This window comes from Nycticebus coucang, chromosome 13, assembly GCF_027406575.1.
Source record: "Nycticebus coucang isolate mNycCou1 chromosome 13, mNycCou1.pri, whole genome shotgun sequence".
NCBI lineage: Eukaryota > Metazoa > Chordata > Mammalia > Primates > Lorisidae > Nycticebus > Nycticebus coucang.
The window spans coordinates 90,940,621-90,961,402 of NC_069792.1; the positions used below are offsets into that span (position 1 = coordinate 90,940,621).

The 20,782-nt window shown below is 39.8% G+C and overlaps 1 protein-coding gene and 1 pseudogene across 1 annotated transcript in view; one reads left to right on the forward strand and one right to left on the reverse strand.

Annotated features, from left to right (window-relative positions):
- ASAP1 (ArfGAP with SH3 domain, ankyrin repeat and PH domain 1) overlaps positions 1-20,782 on the reverse strand; it is a 356,486-nt gene that overhangs the window by 222,625 nt on the left and 113,079 nt on the right. The window lies entirely within an intron of this gene.
- LOC128564197 (uncharacterized) lies at positions 5,835-5,968 on the forward strand (annotated as a pseudogene).

Here is a 20,782-nt window from a genome sequence, read left to right on the forward strand (position 1 = left end):
ACCTTGTTCAAACATTTACATGTCTTCAATTTTATGCAGGTTTATCATCGAGTAAATGATAACCTCATCTGAACCCCTTACTTCAACAGCCTCCTAACTGGGCTGCCTCCCTCTGCCTCATACCTTCACAATGTATTTTCCAAAGCAGGCACAGAGATCCTTTGTAAATGTAAGCCAATTCAGGTCACCCAGCTTATGTAAAATTACAAAAACATAATAAATAAAAAACAAACACCCCAAACACCAAACCGCCAAAGCTCTCTATTCATTCAGAGTAAGAGTTGAAGTCCTCCCAATGAGGAGTGGGCCCTACATTTTCTGGCCCCTGTCACATTTCCAATCTCAGCTTCCTCACACACTTGACCTCAGACACGATCTCCTTTTGCTATTTCTGGACCATGCCAGGCACATGCGCGTACCTGATGACCTTTGCACTGCTGGCCCCATACTTAAACACAGCTGACTATTGCAGCTTGCAAGTCTTTGCTCATGAATCTTACCCTCCTGTGTCCACACTGCCCAGGCATCATTCCCTTTCTTACCCCACTTCTTTTTGTCTTCACAGCACCTATTACCATATAACATACTATACACTTCTAGACTGCCTGCCCAAAGTAGAAAATAAATTCAGGGAGTGTACTCCTTAGTATGTTTTTCATTGCTCTATTCAAAGTGCTTAGACAATTTCTGCCACGTTGTAGGTACTCTATTAATGATGGATTCATTCACTTTTATAAGCAATCTCTTAATCAACCACCTCCATTTTATAAGTGAGGAAACTAAAGACCAGATCAGTTCTATATGTACTAGCCTCAAGTTAGATTCAGCAAGTAATTTAAACCTTAAGCAACTCCAAAACTCAAATGGACTTCACTATTAGCCGTTTCATGTCTCCCATACACATCGAGACCCTAGGAGAGTTATCTTAGGGATCAACACCAAGAACTTCACATCCAGTAACCCTTCCATTTCCATTTCAAGGCATTTTATTAACTATTTAGGATCTTCTTACATAGGTTAGGTGTCTTTATTCATATTCATCACTTCTTCCCAGGCAATGTCCTTTCTCATAGTCCTAACATCGTCAGGGCAAGCCATAACTTGCTATGATTAACTAGGACTCTGGGATCAGAAATACCTGGGTCCAAATTCTATTTAGCCAACAACTATGAGACCTTCAGCAAGGAGGTTAACCTAATTAAGTCTAAGTTTGTCATCTAAAGAATGCTGATAATATTATCAACTTTATGACTTTCTTGGGAGGATCTTCCAAGAGAATTAGGTATAGGAAGGCTAACACTACAAGCAACCCAGCAAAGAGCAAGAATTTAGTAGGTGTTAGCTTTCATTGTAAGTATTACTATTTAGCAAGTCATTAACTCAAAGACCTGTTGACTTCCATTTATGCAAGTCACTCCCTTCCACCAGCCATTTGGATAACAGCTTGTTTTTAATGCTCCTCCCCCCACATTGACAACCCCTTTAGCCCATTGATAAATGTTTTCTTTTTTGAGCCACAAAATCAATTGACATAAAGAGAAAATCCTACCCATTGTCCTTAACCCAAAGCCCCCAAGAATCCACGTGATCAACTGGTCAGAGGTCTGAATAGAACTGTTCCTTCATCTTAAACTTCACTGGAAAGACAAAGGAATAGAGGTCAATAACCTTTGGGCACCAGGGGAACAAACCCAACCCTCTGCACATGATTAAATTAGGAGATATAAGAATGAAAGGAACCAAGAAGTATGTATATATTTATAATACACTTAAAATGAATTCCAGTGAACCATGTGAAGCCTTTAGCACTCACAATGCACCATCCACGTAACATTTGTTTATAGTCCTCACCTCTCTGTTTTATCTCCAGGGTGCTTTTCTCCTTTAATTAAAAATGTAAGTCTTTCAGGCTGGAGACCACAGAGCCTAATGAAAGTAGAAACATGCAGTTCACCACACCCAGCTCAGAGTGTCTGCAGTGGCTGCTCGCTCAGTCTGGAGCACTCACGCTTAGCCAACTCCTCTCATTCCATCTCCTTCTCACATCTCAAGATGTAGCTCAAATGTACTTTCCTCCAAGAGGTATCTCTAGGTAATCCTGACAAGCCCCTCGCCATCCCCTGGCTCTACCAAGTCACCCTATTTGTTTTCTTCACAGTAGTTGCCACTACCTGAACTTAGCTTTATAGTTGTTTGTTTTCTATGTTTCCCTCTGAAATGGCACCGTCTACGAGGAAGGGAATTTTGTCTGCTTTTGTCAGTCTCCAGCACCTAGAACAATTACTATAAAATATTTCTTAAATGAATATAGTGAGTATGGGAAATAATCTAACTAAAGAACACAAATTTTTATCTGATCCTGTGGCAAAAAATAAAGAGGCCCTCAAAACAGGAGCTATAGGACAGCATGTATAAGCTATGGCAATGAGCCTATAGATTTAGGTTTAAGTCACACTAAGTAGACCAGGGATGTCTGCTCGCTCTGTTTCCAGTGGTTCAAAAGGGCCTCACTGTCCTGAGGAAACTCATAAGAGGGTAAGTGTCACCTGCCTCTACTTTTTATCTTGTTTTTTTTCTCCCTAACACTCAGTGGATATTAACATTTGTCTTGTGCTCGGCCATTTAAATGTTTCTCTTCCACCACTGGGGTGATTTTCTAACAGACTTGTGAGGCAGGAGGGAAAGGGCTATGTACCTCCATCTCCCAGTTCTTATGCTCTCCTTTACCAACAAGAAAACCAAAAGGCTCAGGAGAATCGAAATACTAACTCAAGGTCACAAAGGAGTAAGTGTGATGCTGGACCATAAAAGCAGGTGTTCCTGGCTCCAAATTTTCTTGCTTCTTCTACCTTAGTAAGCTGCCTTTTCTAATACATAAAATGAAATTTTTAACCTTAGTATTAAAATATACTTGAGAGAAATAACATTTGCACAGCTTCAGCAAGCAGGTTCCTCCCTCAAAAGTTGTCTCCCTTTCCTGACACAGAATTAATTTAGGAAATATTCACATTTTAAAACCCACAGCTGAATTTGTTCCTAGCAATACATTCTTGAATTTATTATGTTATCACAAGTGCTTTCAATTATTATAGAAACATTTCAAATCCATGTAACTATACATTTAATGATAAGTTTTGTAAGTCATGACTTCAAAATTCTAGTACAAATTTAGAAGATATTCCATAAGCTAATATTTTTAATTGTAAAAATACCAATATCAGGAGAAAAAAATACCAGATATTTTCTCCTCTTGGATTATAAAAATAAGATTCTCAATTCCAAACTCAAAAGCTCAAAAATAACCCAACCTCATGTTATAAGCAAAATGAGAAATCTGAATACAGGCAGACACAAGGGATAAAGTAAACTTCCCGATAAGTAAAATTTAAATTGAACACACTAAAATAAAGTCATGTATTTATGATTCTGTGAATATAAAAATAATTCAGCCCTCTGGAATAAGGCACACATGTTCTTTTTAAAATAACTGCTGAATCTCAAGCAGAAATTCAGTAAGCTTAAGTTTTTTGATAAAACAATAGTATATAGTCAAGTCTATTAACAGCAGTATCAGGGAAGAGAGAGAGAAAGGGGATACCAACATGAATAATCCCCAGAAGTCAGTTTTGGAGTCTTCTCAGCAATAGATTCAATTTTTTCAATGTGTGTGTGTATATATATATATATTTTTTTTTTTGAGAAAGTCATAAGGATTTTTATTGTCAAAGTAAGAGAAATGTGTATATTTTTGACAGACACACAACACAATTTCAATTCCCCAGTATATATCAACTAATAAGGAATGATTGTGCAGAATGAAGGCGAAGAGTCCACAACCATCACAGGAGTCAAAGCAAGGGGTGTAGCTGGTATTTTAACTTTTCCACGGACAAGCCCCACCATCAGTAACTTACACGCAGATATAAAGAGGTGAGCAGGTGAAAGCTGACTGGGGTAGCCTTAGATTTTCAGTACTTCATTCTCTCAGCAAGACGTCCTGAAACACCTACTATGCATTAAGGAGTTAGTGTGACATAATGGGATTATCCCTTTGATAACCTCTAGAGTGCCTGCTATTTAAAAAAAAAAAAGTGCTTGCTTTGCAGCAATAGTTCTTATTTTTAAGAAATTTCAGTCTTGGGAGTGGAATGGTAGACAGAGAGCGAGCTGAGAAAACCATTTCAATAGAACGAGTAAATTCTAAGACAGAGATGCATACGTTCCTGTAAAACAACAGGGAAGTGCTAACCCAGCTGGATCTGACAAGGACGTGGCGGCTGGGTAACAAGGAATGAAGAAGACTTGGGGTGCTTTGACACTGTGAGTCCTCAACAGTGAATGGAATCAACTAGGTGAACAAGCAGACAGCTGACAGGGATGGGCAGGTCACAAGATGAAGCATAGTACACAACTGCTGCTAGAAACAAGGCAGGACAATCCAGGAGGCCTGGGTAGGGGCTTCGCCAGGACGGCCTTACTATGGGCTCTGCCAAGGCACGTGGCTCTCACCACATAAGCACTAGGGAGCCACCAAAGAGCTCAGGTAGAGAATGGCACCGTCAGAAAGGCAGTTCTGACACTGAGATGCATTTGGAATTTCCTGATCTTTCATAGCTGTGGGAAAAATGAAAACACAAACAAACCAAAAAAATATATAAGTACAGATTGGCTCTAAAGAAAGCAAGTAAGCACAGACATTGATTCCTTGAAAACTTCTATGCCTATAGTCCCAGCTACTCCAGAGTTTGAGGTGGAAGGACTGCTTGAGCCCAGGGCTTTAGGCTGCACGGAGCTATGATTACACCACTGCACTCCAGTGTGGGTATCAGAATGAGACCCTGTCTCTTCAAAACAAAACTGTACTGCCACATGAACTCTTGACCATGTTCACAAAAATGAAAGTCATGACTAAGCCAACTTTCAGGTTTCGTTGCAAATATCTCAAAATCCAGCACTCAAGCATAAGCCCTAGAGACATACATATATTTTTATGATATTAATACTAGGGCAATCCCAATAACAGACAACAGCAAAATAGAAGCTCTTTTCTAAACTGTAATATTCTAAACATCAGTTACACTGTTTAACCGTCTAACTTTCTATAGCAGAAAATCCAAGTACTAATATACAAGGTCTGACAATTAAATTCTCAAACTCATCCTAGAAAAAGTGCTAGATAGCTCACTGCTGAGCATCACCACGATCACGTTTAAAGTGATCCATGGGCAGCTGTGCACTGACCGCAGTGCCTAGTCCACTCTTTGGAACTCTTTTTCTGGAATGACCATAAAAGTTGTCGTCACACCAAGCCTGGCAATTAAGTTCATGAACTTGCCACCATGGGCCTATGTACAAACAACTCAAAAAGGTTTTGTAAGCTTGGTCTATCAGTGTCTCGCTGAATGGCATTTATCACTACTGTTGTGTGTTTTTGTGTACTGTACAAGAACAGCTCTGATTATTATTCCAGAAAGAGTTCCAAAATTGCTTTGAAGGGTGGACTAGGTGCACAGCAACCCGAGGGGAGTACTCTGAAGGTGGCTGTAGTGATATTCAGCACGGAGGTACACACCACTTTTCCCAGATTGAGTTCGTGAACTTAATTGTCAAACCTCACATACTAGCCATACTTAACCAGCACACTCTATGATTTCTTTGCTTCAGCTTCCTCATCCACAAAATGAGGATAATAGTATGTGTTAACTATCATAGTAGGGTTTGGGGGTAGAGGAGGAGTGGGGGGTTCCACTGTGTAATGGTGAGCACTCTGGACTCTGGAGTAAAGGAGGGGAGCGGAGGTAGAACTGGGATAACTATCAAAGAACGGTATAAACAGCACTTATGTTTGTTTTTGTTTAACTTGTGGACAAAGACTTAGAGACAGGTGCAAAAAAAAAAAAAAAATCCTCTTTTGCAACCCAGAACTCATTGCTAAGTATGAGTGTTGATACATATAAGAAGGAATATTATGAAGATGAAATTAAAAAAAAAAAAGAAAAAAACATATAAACCATAACTCTACAAATGATAGAAATAACCACTGCTAGGGGCTCAGATAATACTATACAACAGAAAATTATCAGGAGTAAGTAGCTTCAATGCACTAATTAAAATTAAAAGTACTGTTTTTAATTAAAAAGATAGATTAGCCCATATCACTTATTTTTAATAGCATAAAACCACCAATCAACCTCTCCTTGACCCCAGAAGTCATCAACCAAATAGTGTAACAAAGAGGGGTGAACAGTGTAAACTTCATGGTGATGGATGTGTCATGGGGTGAATTAAACCACAAAAGCAATTAAGTCATAAAAGCAGCAGTTGTGATATTAACTAGACAGAAGGCTCAGAGGATCACCTCTGAAAAGATTTCATTAGCTAAACCACAAAGTCCTGCTGAAAAACATATCAGCAACCTTGTTAAAAATGGGTCACACTATTTATAGAGTCCATCACCAAATCACATATTCTCTAGTTAAAAAAAAAAAAGAGTCTGAAAACTTTCTTGATCAGGCATGCTAAACAGGACTGCTTCTTGCTCATCAAAGGAAATCATCTACTTAAATCCTGCCTACACTCTACAGAAAATTTTCTTAATGGGCTCACTGAAGAAACAATCCAGTTTCCCTATATACTTGATCTTTACTATGAACAAATAAGCTTCACATGATGCCAACATAATGCATAAATTATATTCTACTAGAACATACTTGTCTAAGTTTGGGAGTAACAACCAATGTGGGCCAATATCTATATGGAAACAGTTTTCTTAATGAAGTTCCTGTTTAGGTCAATTGTGTAGGAGGCTTATTTGTTGGACTCAGTACCGGCTCCAACAGTGGAGAAGACCGTCAGAAATGTGTGCAAAGGAACCGAGTGGTAGGCCTGGGACATGAAGCACACTCACTGTTTTGACTACAAGTGACGAGTGAGATACACCAAAATGCCAGTGGTGGCGATCTGAGTGGTAAAGTCGTAGGTCATTTTAAAATTCTCTTCCCTGTATTTTGCTCTATTTTCAAGTTTTTCCCAATGGCTATATTTTGTATAACTAAGAAAAGGCAGACAAGGTATCTATAAGGATGGAACATGTCTAAAATAACAATAGGCAATTCTGTTGCCCGGAGACAATCTGTGTTCTATTTCTTCCCAGTCACTTTTTAATGCATATTCATTTTTTCACTTGTTAAACCACTATTTTAAAAGGGCAAAATATATAGTGTAGGTTATTATAATTAAAGAAAGCAGAGATTTTAGGTCAAATGATCACATGCCAAGATAGATGATTAAAAATCTCTTTTCAAGTAAACAAGAACTCTAGCTTAACAATGGCAAATTTTTAAGACAATGGTAATTTAATATACTCCAAACTGAATGAAGAGATCCAAATTCAGCCTGGAACGTGTATGTGCAAGTATGTATATTCTTGCTTACTCACCTCCTTAAATTCTAAATGAACACAAGCCACTGTAGAGATGGAATGAGCCTAACAGAGCTGCCTGGCCACCACCGCAGGATCCCCGCTTCTGACATCCCGCCTCCCAGCCCTGGACACTGATGGCACCTTTGAAAGGGATCCTGAACACTGCTCAGAACAGAACTAAAGTTAATGTTATAGTACACTTAAAAAAAAAATAAAACATCATTAAGAGGAAGAATGAAAACAAAACATTTGGAATTCCGGATTAAAAAGAAATGCTGCAGTTTATACCAACTCCCAGGGGGGCCTCTCCCCCTTTAATAGTGAATGTCTTCAGCATGGGGATGCCTCCAGTTCTAGACATATATACATACAAAGCGTCATCTCACTAAACCAACCATTACATGAGAGTACTATTATTATTTCTGTTTACAGATAAGGAATAGAAGGCTAAGGGAAATTAAATTAAGGTAACACAATTCTTATGTTTCAATGTGGGGATCTGAACTATCTATCTGATTCTAAAGCCTCTGCTCAACCAATATGGAAACAAAGCCTAGCACAGAATTACCACCACCCCTCCACCCCCCCCCCCGACCCAAATAGTTGCTTAGTCATTTTGCCATTTAATTGTGTCCTAGAGTTCTGGATTTGATTTCGCCTATTATTCTTAACCAACCAAGATCAGGAAGTAATCACCTGAGAAAAACATCAAATGAACATCACCAGGTATTCACTCATCTACAACTGGTTCAATCTCAATATAGAGTGACAACTCATTAAATTAAAAAATAATAACAATAAAATAGTTTGGTCAATGAAAACAAACAGAAAGAGCAGCATGCATATACCTGCTCATGCAGGAACACAAGCAAGCTACTGGGTTTTTAATCCTTCTCCCCTAAAAGTTTTTAAATAGGTTTCTGTAGATGAACTGTAAATACATTTTCATATAACCAAATGCTTATGTTCTCCTAGTTTGGTGTTTTAGAACAAATGGAAATTGGAGGCAGCTGGTCTGAAAGACAGGTTGAGTGAAGAGTGAACTAGCAGGCTGTTGAGGAAAAGTCCCTGTGGCTTACAGATAATTTTTAAGAGATGTTAATGGATCCCTAGAATAAAATATATCTTGTCTTTGACAAAATAAAATAAGCAAATCTTTTAAAAGGTCTACTTTCTTTCCTCATCTTTGCTGCCTTCACTCTCTGTGAGATCACATATGAATAGAGTCCTCCTTCCAAATCTCTTGCCTTAGAAAGGAAATTATTATTTTGCCTTGCAATAACAGATTAGAGAAGAAAACTGTTTTAAAGTAACGCCCTCATACAAATTTGCTGTAGGGTTATCTATAGAGTAACAGACTAGCCTTGTGGTATTCTCGAATTACAGTTACATTGGCCAAGTAGGAAGCTGCAATTTGAAAATGGGAAACTTTTTTTTTTTTTTAATTAAATCATAGCTGTGTAGATTAATGCAATTATGGGGTACAATGTGCTGGGTTTATATACAATTTGAAATACTTTCATGAAACTGGTTAACATAGCCTTCACTGCATTTTCTTAGTTATTGTGTTAAGACATTTATATTCTACACTTAGTAGATTTAACTTGTATCCTTGTAAAATGTACCGTAGGTGTGATCCCACCAGTTACCCTCCGTCCTCCCATCCTCCTCCCTCCCCTCCCCTCCCTCTCCTCTTTCCCCTTCTTCTTGGGCGATAGTTGGGTTATAGCTTTCATATGAGTGTGGGTGCGCATAAAGTGGTTTCATAGTATAGGGCTGAGTACATTTGATACTTTTTCTTCCATTCTTGAGATACTTTGCTAAGAAGAATATATTCCAGCTCCATCCATGTAAACATGAAAAGAGGTAAACTTGCCATCTTTTTTTAAGACTGCATAATATTCCATGCTGTACATATACCACAATTTATTAATCCATTCATGGGTTGATGGGGAAACTCCTTTTGGAGTATTAAATGTCCTTACAGAAAACCAGAGCTTTCAGCTAAAGAAAAATAAAAATAAAATTAAATTAACACTGACTGGAACCATCAGGCCCAGAATACTCAAAGCTTGTAAATTTTTATCTTAAGCAGTCCACATTACCTGTAAACTAAAAAACTCACGACTTTACACTATCAGTTCTGACATTTTAACAGTCTTCGCAGAGGGAAAAGGAAATGAATCCTCCAGTGTGAAGAGCTAGCCTGTCTGCAGTTCACGCCGCCTTGCAGGTACCATCCCTGTGCTCTTCTCTCTCAGTACAGCCCTGCAGAGTGCTGGCTTCCGGCACACGCTTTGCTGCACTCCACCCCTGGCTGGCAGGCACCCCACCAACAACTAACTCAGTGTGACAAGAAGTCGATTTGAAAATAAAAGTACTGCATGTAAATGAGCATTATCAATGAAAGGCTAGATGAGTCACCCTGAATTTGGTCATAAAGGTCATTTTTAAGAAAAAAGCCATTTACATGGCTCTCACTTTGGGTTAAAAAGGTAACCTTGCTGCCCTCCCCCACTCACACACCATACAATAACACTAGGCTGTGACATCCTTGACTTTATTTTTTTAACATCCGTGCCACTTTTTATGAAGTTCTTAAGATATCTGAAAGGATGAGGAGGAGGAGGAAGAAGAAAAGGGTGGAACATTTGTCAAGCACCAGCTGTACTGCTAGGCATGGTGCTGAGCTCCTTTGGTACAGAAGTTTATTTAATTTTTACAACAATGCTAAGTGGATATTAGTGTGTCCATTTTATAGATGAGCTCCGCAGATGGTCCCAAAACTATTTGTTTCTATCCCAACTGTACAACAGGGAAGTGGAAGCTCAGATACTAAGTGGTGTATGCAGGGTAACAGAGCTATGCCCCGCACCAGGAACCACAGATGGCACTGGTGCCACTCAGGACCCGTGTCTGGGCATGCCTCTGCACCCCAGCACACTGTTCTCCCTGGTGACACCTGTGGGGTGGGGACCTGCATACATGTGCTTAATGGGGCCAGCAAAGAATCCTTATCGAGTCAACATGCTCTAACTGGTGCAAATGGAAGAGAGCTAAGCCACAGATGATCCTCAACATTACATAATTGAAGAATGGCTTAGATGTGGTTAGGATATGCAGACATGCATTTCAGCCACAGGAGACTGATCACTTTAATTAAATCTTACTCAGGCTAAGAATTTACATTTATTTGCTTACTTTGAACTGGGCTGCAACCCCAAGTCTTCCACAAGTTAGCTGGGTGATCTGAGTCCAGGATATTGACCATAAGTGATAAGTAATTTCTGCTTCCAACACAGTTTTACAATAAGGATCTGTGGAGAAAATGTATGCAGAACCTCTCTAAACCATAAAATACTACACCAACGGAAAGAATGAACACTGTGTATCAGCTAGGCAGGCAGAGTGGGGAGCTGTACAAGGAAAGTGCTAGGCAGCCACAGACCATGCTGGTGGCATAGGGAGGTCATTCTGAGATTTACAAAAAAGAAGAAACAAAACCAAAGAATGTCTGTGACGACTACTCCACATATGGCATTCTCTCTGCATGTACAGGCAGCCCTGAGTTTGCAGTCCCCAAGTCACAAACATCTGACTTACATACAACATGCACTTACAAATGGAGGCTATTACAGGGAATAGATTTTTGTACCCGCCTCAACTTAGATGCAAATTCAACTGAAGAGCAAACCTACAGAACCTATCTTGTTCATAACTTGGGGGCTGCCTGTAACTAACAGAGATCATGTGAAATAATGATCATGCGCTGTCAGGGATCAGAGCGGACATCCAGAAACAGAAAAGTGAAACTGGGTCCAAGGCAGAGGCAGTCCACCATTGACAGGAGCTAAGCTGGTGACACATGGCTGGAGAGACAGAGGTATGTGGTGTCAGAGGCCGTATCCCCAAAGAACCAACAAGCTGCATACTGACAGAGCTGCAAGATGGACCCTGTAATAGCTGGCGAGGAGAGAGCAAGGGAGTGCTGAGGAAGGGCTGGTGAAGAAATAGCTGCTGCATTATTACAGTCACTTTTACAGAAACAGCTAAAATAGGGAACAGGAAACTCTGTGCAAATGGGTGTGCAGAAAAGCACCCACTGGTACAGTTTTTATGACAAGACAAAAAGGAAAAGCACTTGAGTGTTTGATGGAACCTCTGGACCAGATGGTGTTTTTCTGATGAGGAGCATTATCTGTGTTGTGGGGTTACAGGGAGACACAAGGAGAATTGGTATTTGCAAGCACCACTCTGTGCCAGGCGCTGTAGCAGACATTTTCAGGAACAGCTCCGTTCATGCTCATAGCAACACAATGAGTAGGGAGGTGAAATAACCTAGCTAAGGGCAAGTGACATAGTGAATTAAAACAGTCACTGTTCACTCTGGTGGCTCTGTGCAATTTCAACATGCCATCCCAGTTAGTCCTCCTAACAGCCCACAGACAGGGTATTATCACTTCCTTTTACAGATGTGGAGAGTAAAAGTTAGACCCCTTTCCCAAGGTCTTAAAACTGATCTAAGTTAGAGTTAGGGTTCAGCCCCATATTCATATAACTTCAAATAAGGAGTAGACACTTGAAGAAAACGTCTTTGGCATCTCAGAAATAAGACACTGTCAGTGGGAAAAAAAAAAAAAAAAGACCAGCAGGACAAGGCAGTGGGGCTGACAGAGTTCATCAGCCTCACCACTACAACGCCAGCCGGCTTCAGCAGAAGTGGGAAGGGAAAAAACCAACTTCAAGTAGAATTAAAAGCTGGGGCGTCTGCTTTATCTGAATGGAAATTATAATATAAGAAAAATTAACACAAGAACTTAAGAGCAGTCACTCCTACAATCAGCACCACTGTCAGTCTTCTGAATTGTTTTTACAAATTTCACTTCCTCTGTAGCAACTCCTGTGGTTACTTGGAGAAGAAGCTGCAAGGGAGCTGAGCACCTTGGTGAAGACCACTAAGATGGCAAGAAAGCTTCAGGCAGCCAGAAATAGAACAGCACCCTCATTTAAATCACTGCTGCGTTGAATCATGTAGCCAGAAGCAGCCCCCTGCTGCTGCTAATTTTAAGAGAGACATTTATGTTCTTTAAAAAAAAAAAAAACAATAATAAAAGAAGGAAAGTATGTTGAGAAAAGCCCCTGGCACTTTCATGACAGAATGTGTATTAGTGAGTGAAGACTGAAAAGCCAATGAGGAGGGAGAAACCTTTCAAACGGTGGAGAGGACCTGCTCCAGGTCCTGATGAGGTGGTGTGGTGGGTGCTCTTCTTGCAGGCAGTGGTCCAGAGTAGAACAAATATTTACAAACCCTATGAATGGGGAGTCAGGACCTACCCTGCCCATGAAGATGGGACACACTGGTATCCACTAGCAGAAGTACCGATTGATGTAACATTTCTGGGAAACATTTCATAACACGTCAAAAGCCTTAAACCCCCAGCAACTCTACTTTTGAGATCTCTTCCTAAGAGTCATCAGAAAAATAAGCAAAACAATATGTGCATTAGAACAGTAAAGGAATGGAAATACCAACATCAGCAACCAAGAATATGAATAAATAGGTCTGTCCACATGATGGACTATGATGCAGCTATGAAAACAGGATAAACGTTAATGAGATGAAGACAAAAAGCCTATACATGAAAAAAGCAGAACACAGAACTACTCAGCTATGTATACAGGGTGGCCATAAAGTTCCTGTGAAGTTTAAATAGTTGTAACATCTATTTAAATTGCACGCGAACTTTATAGCCACCCTGCATAACACTTCTACAGTAACTTCTTTATATGATTTACAAGTTCTATAAAAGTTCAATTATTACTATATAATACATAAAAAATAAATTTTAATATATCTATTGCTTACTAGTTAATACTAATTCTCAAAATTGTTACACAATTTTCTTTATATTTTCTGTATTTTCCACATTTATAATGAGACATCACCTTCATAAACAGAAAGTAGTCACCGTATTTTAATGCAAACCAAAATTTACCGTGCCTGTCAACTTGTCTGGTTTCAGCCCTGTCAGAATGGATTATCAATGAGCATATGTCACATGCCTGCAGAATCTATGATCATGAGAAATATATAAAGAATAATAAGGTCTAACACCTAGTTTGAAACACTGAGAACACTAGAACTGTACAGACAGGATGAGTTAAAAAGAAAATTATTACTAACCTAGATCTAGCTTTCCATGCTACAAGAGAGGAGTAACTTTCCTTTCTAGTGTCCTAATAAAAGTGAAAAAAATGCATATTTCCTAATAAAAGTGAAAAAACTGCATAGTTTCCAGTTGACTATTCTGGAAGTAGACTTATCAATGGAAAAGAGTAAAATTATCCCCAAACAACCGAGCATATCACCAGTCATCAACACCACTGCCCTAGTTCACTTTTCCAGAGCCAAACGCCGTCTTCAGTTAAAGGCATCACGAACAATAAAACAGGCAAACAACTCACAGGCTAGCTGCTTGTCGGACTCCAAACAGAGAAAACTAGAAATGTGAAGAAATCGTTTTATCTCATCTCATACATACAATCAACCAAGAATGACAACACAGAACACCTGAAGATTCTTTCCATTTTGAAATTCTGTGATTCTAAGACATGGTAAATTTAACTTTTGGCATATTGAGCTGGCTTGTCTTAGAAGAGCAGTTTAATCAAATCTTCCAAAGGATTGTCAATGTCTTGCAAAAATGCATGGATTAAATTGGAATGGTGTATAAATCCCAAAGGCTACAGAGAAAGGTGACTACAAAGAACCAGGCCTGGTATTTACAACCACTCTACAGCCCTACTATGCCACCTCTCTCAGTAGGACTGATTTCAAATTCAGCTCCATTTGACCATCTGAGCGTGACATGTAATTGTCTAGTTCAGCACGAGAGCTTCTAAAAGGCGAGGAGAAGAAGGCATGGCAAGGTCAATCGGTGAACTGCGAGTTCAAATCCCACTTCAGTCAATAGGGACGTGAATTTTGAGACCCCAGTTTCTTCATCTACAAAAAGAGAGAGATGCACTTACTAGACTAGGCTCTCTCTCTAATTCTTCCATAAAACACCCCTTACAAGTCTGAGGGTATATCTTAAAGCACATACTACTCTACATATGTAATTCTAATAAAGATTATTTTACCACCAACTCTTGTGCATACTTTGCAATCCCTTTTATATTTCCATGACTGTTTAAATATAAAATGATTACCAGTTATTTAAATTGTCTAAGTTCATCCACTCTCTTCACCCCAAATCTTTGACCCAAATTAATGTGCCAGGAAGATACCCCCTGTTTGCACTGTAACATCAGTTACCTTGTTCCACCATCACATAAACCCCAGAGAATTCATTCTCTAGTATGAAATCTAAGGCTGTTCATAATCACATCATTTTCTCCCTGCTATAATTTTCTATGATAAGATGAAATAATGTTATGTCTAAGTACCTAGTATCATATCTGGCTCATACTTGGTGGTCAAAAGATAGAAGCTAAATCTGAATTAACTGATCTGTTTTCCTTGTCAAATTATACTTCCTTTGAAAATATGCATTCAAAAGTTCTGAGCTGAGAGAGCAAATCATAAATTTTGGGAAGACTAACTGTAGGTATGCACAGTGACAAACACGGTGTAAATGCCTGAGAGATAAAAACTCATGCCCGGGTTTAGCATCAAGAAGTCTCTCTCTGAAAATGAATTTTATACCATCTGTGGGAAGGAGGATGGGAAGGAAGGAGGGAGGAAGGGAAAGATGGAAGGAGGGAGAGTGAGGGAGGCAGGGAAGGAGGGAATGCTGTTAACTACCTATGATTCTTTGTCTTAGATGCAAATAAATTATGCAGTTACTGCAATCTGCTGAACTCAGGTCTTGAGTCCCTGCTCCTGCTAAAAAGGTATTATATTGGTCTTATCCCAAATTACCTCATTTTGCCTCGTCTTTTACTTTAATCTTTGGCTACCTATTCTTCAGGACACAGCTGACCTGGACCCAGCTGGAAATGAATGGCTCCCACACACCTCCCCACCAAAACATAAAAGGCATTTAACAGAGAAGAGAGTGAGCGAGCGTGAGAATGAAGAGAGAGATGTCTCCATCAACCCAAACCGAACAGGCATGAAACAAAGCCAAAGCCGACCCATACCACGCATCTCACAAAGTCCCCTTCCACTCTGTACTTTTTCAAGCTGGGCCTTCGCTAATGGCATCCTCCGCCTGGAATGTTCTACCATCCTTCAAGGTCTAGGTCAGAAAGGACCTTCTAAGATTTCTCCAGTTGGAACCAGCTATTGTCCTCACACGTGCTCCCACAGCAATCTGAACCGTCACCGCAGCTCTGACCAGTCTGTGCTATACAACCGTTAATCCTGTACCAACAACCTCATTCACCCGTGAACAACTTTGGAGCAGAAATCATGTCTAATTTATTCTGTTACCCTTCCCTCTGCATCTATCACATACTGGACACAAAGGAACACTCAACCGACATCAGAATCAAATTAAACTCAACTTAATCTAATGTGAGGCTTTCATGAGCATTTAAGGTTTATTTGACAAAGGAAATTTGTTCTGTGGGTAAGTTTTACGACAGATCACTGTTTCCATCTCAGGTTAAATGTGTGTATGTGTCTAACCAAGGAGAAGGGCAGAAGATTGGGTTCTATCAAATAAATCCATGTTTTTTTGTTTTTTGCCTTCTGGGAATTTTGCTTATTTTTATATACATTCCTTCTTGAATATATAAAAGTATCCCAAATTGAGAATTATATATGAGCCATGAAGAATGTGTTGGACCCAATTCTATAGTCCTCTGGGACGCTCCTGAAGGTACATACCTATTTCCACTTTTATCCTTTTTTACCCAGCAGCAGATGATACAATGTACAAAAAAAGGGCTTTCGCACCAGAAAGCCCTGGATTTAAGACTGGCTTCGGCCATTTTTTAGCCATGCCCTTGGCCAGACAAGCCTTTCAAGGCTTAGCCCCCCTGGCTGCCCAATAAGAGTAAGACTACTTCCCAAGAAGATGAACGAGAGAACAGACGACTAGCAGGTACACAGTGTCACCTGATCTTAAATTTAAGTGTTGTGGGCTCCAGAGTTAAGAAAGAGACAAGGGATATGGCAAGGAGGGCCCCTATCACCACTTGGACCACACCACAGAAGGTTGGTTGACATCACAACTGTGCTCTTAGTTTCATCCCTCTGGGCCGTGATGGATATGCAAGAATGCCAGGGAGGCAGCCTGAGGAGAGGAAATAACATTGGCCCTGAGCACTCCCTAACTGCGTCAACTTGGTCAGTTTACTTCACCTCCCTTCAGGGTATCAGCTGAAGAAAATGGGCCCAGAACATTAAGTAACTAACTCACAGCTGGTTAGCATTCAAAGCCTACACTCCAAGGATTCACAGTATTCAACTTGCCAGTAACTCCCCCTTGACAACAACTTATATTGAGGTTTTAGAGAATTAGCCTGTCAAACATGGTGGTTAAGTTCACAGACTACAGAATCTGGCAGACATGAGATCCAATTTTCCTTCCTGCCTGCCTTCCTTTATTAGTGGAGAAGTTACTTAATTTCTGAGCCTCAGCTTCCTTATCTGTAAAAAGTAACAGGAAGCCCACCCTGTGAGGATGATATAAGATAAACACACAAAGAGTTTAGCCGGTAACTGGGAGCTACTCAAGATGTGCCAAGTCCTCAAAATTATGCACCTATCATTTTATTAACAATATTAAAAATAAGTACCAGTAAAGCATTTTAAAAATACATAGAAACACACAAACTATGCACATCAAGCAGGGAGAATAATCAGAAACCACAAAAACTGGAAAATAGGAAAACTCAAGTCCAAGGCCAGAAAACCACAGAGCGGATCCCTGACAACTGCTGTGAAGTCATGTCTAAGGTCTAGGCATGCTTTCTCAGAACCACTCAAACCCAGAGAGAGCGGTGAACTATGACACACGAGCCCTCAGGGCTTACACAGAGCACACATGATATCACTGTGGGTATCACTAAGACACCAAAAGCCTCCCTTTGAAGCTTTTCTGTTTACTTGGTTTTGGTCACAGAGTAAAAATTCCATGACCAATATTTGAAAATTTTCATTTAACCTTGAAGAAATAATCTGACTTGACAGAGCACCACTGCCTCTGCTCTGCAGTTTTATGACAGTTTTCACTAAAGGCCCAGAATGCTTCTTACCATCTCAGTCTACACCCCTCACCACTGGTTGTGAGTATAACAAAAACCATCTCTTTCCCTGTCGAGAAAGGAAACCTAATTTTCCCCGTAAACCCAACCACATCATCTGTACTTTCTAAATATTTAATCCCATTTCAAATTAAATAACCACTTATATGCCAGTTTTTGTGATTATGTCATTTTATTTGTTACCATTTGCACAAAGTCAAATAAAATTACAAAAAACAATTTTACTTCAGCACTTACAAAAATATTTTAAGCCCAAACCCAAAATGGAATACAACACCAGTAGCAAGGTTTTTTTGTTGTTGTTGTTGCAGTTTGGCTGGAGCTGGGCTCGAACCTGCCACCCTTGGTATATGGGGCCGGCACCCTACCCACTGAGCCACAATTGCCACCCCAGGAGCAAGGTTTTTGAATGTAATCCAGAATGCGAAACAACTTTTCCTTATTAAAAACTCTATGTTTTTCTTTTCCTTCTTAATCGTACAGAATAGAATACAAAGCCTGCTTCCCTAGTTAATCCCAGCCTAGTAATTTTTATTTCACTTATCACTTCTTTCAAGTGAAAAGGTAATCTCTTTATTAATTTTCCCACTTGGAAGGAGACGCCCATTAACACGCTAATGGCCATCTCTGTAACTTGAAGGCAGCATGGCAGGCACACTTTTCATTTCATTTTTATAAAAATATGCTTATATTAAAAGATCTAAGAGATCCATGGTAGTAAAGTGTTTTGTAAAAAGAGAAAATAAAGTGATGGCTTATCTAAGGAAATAGTGCTCACATCACAGAAATAGCTAGCAATAACAACAGTCATAATTACGCAGCACGCAGTGATTCCAATCTTCTACACAAAGCGTTTGTTTAGAGGCCAAACCATAGCATGCTCTATTTTGCCCAAGTGCTCTCAAAACTCAAGGTGGGGAGGGTCTGGCAGGCGCTGTGGCTCATGCCTGTAATCCTAGCACTCCAGGAGGCCAAGGCTAGAAGATTATTTAGCTCAGGAGTTTGACAGGAGCCTGAGCAAGATCAAGACGCCGTATCTACCAAAAAATAGCAAAATTAGGCAGGTGTTGTGGCACTCACCTGCAGTCCCTGCTACTTGGGAGGCTGAGGCAGGTGGATCACTTGAACCCAGGAGTTTGAGTTTACAATGAGTTAGGCTGACACCAGGTGACAATTTTATTAACCTCCTGTTTAGGTTCAAACCCATAGAGTAGTTACTCCTAATATATTCATAGGGTTTTCTCAAGAGCTGAATTTCCTTGACCTCTATCTTTTTCTGAAAAAGGAGCCTCAGGAGCCTCATCAGTGGGGTGATGTGAGGCTGCTATACCCTTTATCAGGACAGGCAAAGTCAGGCCCAGGATCTGCCTCCCAATTCTTTCTTTCCATCCTGGAGCAAGAGTGAAACTCTATCTCAAAAAAAAGAAAAGAAAAGGAAAAGAAAAACACCCTCCAGGGGGAATTACAATTACAGTAGAACCTCTGTAAGTTGACCACCCAAACAACTATAACAAACTGGTCAACACATGGAACAAGGACAGACATGTGGTGCATGTTCAGTCAATGAAAACTAGGTTAACTTAAAGAGCTGGTCAATGGCAGGAGGTGACCCATTATGGAGGTTCTACTCCATATATCTACTCCAGACTATCTTTCTATCTACTCCTTACTTCCTAAGCACCCCAACCCTCATCCAAAACTTGCTGGATTATTAAAAATTGTTATTTTTCAAGGAGTTATAGGACCTAAATGTTAACTGGGGTCCTTTTTTTTAGATGATTAGGTTATGTGATTTTAATTTTCTTCATTTCTACAGTAAATAGGCACGGTTACAATAATAAAAAACAAGTTATGGCAGGGCAGCTCTCATCATGAAACAAAAAGGTTTATATTCAGTGGTCACAATACCAAAAGATTAGTATTTTCACTGATCATGTCATAAAATAAAATTATCGCAGACTATTAGATGTATTGATTCATCAATATTTCTGAAGGGCCCCTTCAGTTATAAGCAGTGAGCAGAATACAACAGCATGGCTGTTCTACAGAAGAGATTCACAGCCCAAAACAAGTTCCATGAAGCATCCCAAGTATGGGGCACAGTGTGCACAAGGGAGCGCAGCTACAGCACAAAGACTAGGTGGCCACCTTCTACTGGAGACTGGGAAACAGGAACAGCAGTGAGGGAAGGGACAAGATGGTGACATCTGTCTGAGCTTAGTCCAGAAAGATGGGCAGGCATTCATCTAGTATGGGGGTGGGGAAAGGGAGACAGGAAAAAGCAAGAGGCTTCCAGTTTGCCGCTGTTCCTGAAGGCAGCAGGAGAGGAAGGCTGAGTAGCACAGGACTCTAGGTACAACGGTCACTATCCCATAAACCATGGAGAGTTACTGAGGCCCGCACACAAAGTACACTTCCATTCCAGGTAACAAAAAGTCTAGTGTTACCAAGTATGTTCCTTGGGTAATGTAAAAAGAAAAACACATGATGAAATGCTATCACAAAACATCAGCTCTTCATTCATTTACTATTAAAGTCTTCTAAAAACATCACAGCCTCCTAAAAAATCTGCCTGCACTACATGAAAATTCAGCTAAAGTTCAGGAGACAATTTGTATGGTCTATTTTCTACTTATAAATCACAGGATGAGTAACTGAATTTGAAAAGAACTTCAAGCCAGGAAGCAAATGCGATTGTCTTGCTATTATTCCACAGTTCCTCACAACCATTCTGATGGCTTAAAAATTACTTCTGGCTGTAGCATGTAACAAAACAAACATGCTACAATTCAGAGGCAACAAAATGCAAAATGAGTGAAAAGCTCTATTATATTTCAAATGTGTAGTGATTTCCTGTTTCTTTCACACTTTTGGCAGCTATGTGCCATATCATAGAGTACTTTTTATACTACAACATCAACAAAAATCCCTATTCAGACTCTGGAAAAACTGGGCATCTCTTTCAAATACTGACAGCTCTCCATTTAATAATACAAAACAGCAATGTGACTATAAACTACAACCACAGTAACAAAGCACCTTTGTCATTAATAAACCCTCCCTTTAGATAATCCAAATACACATCAGACCTTCAAACTTCCCTTTCAGAATAACAAGCATCCCTCCTTTTCTTCACTACCT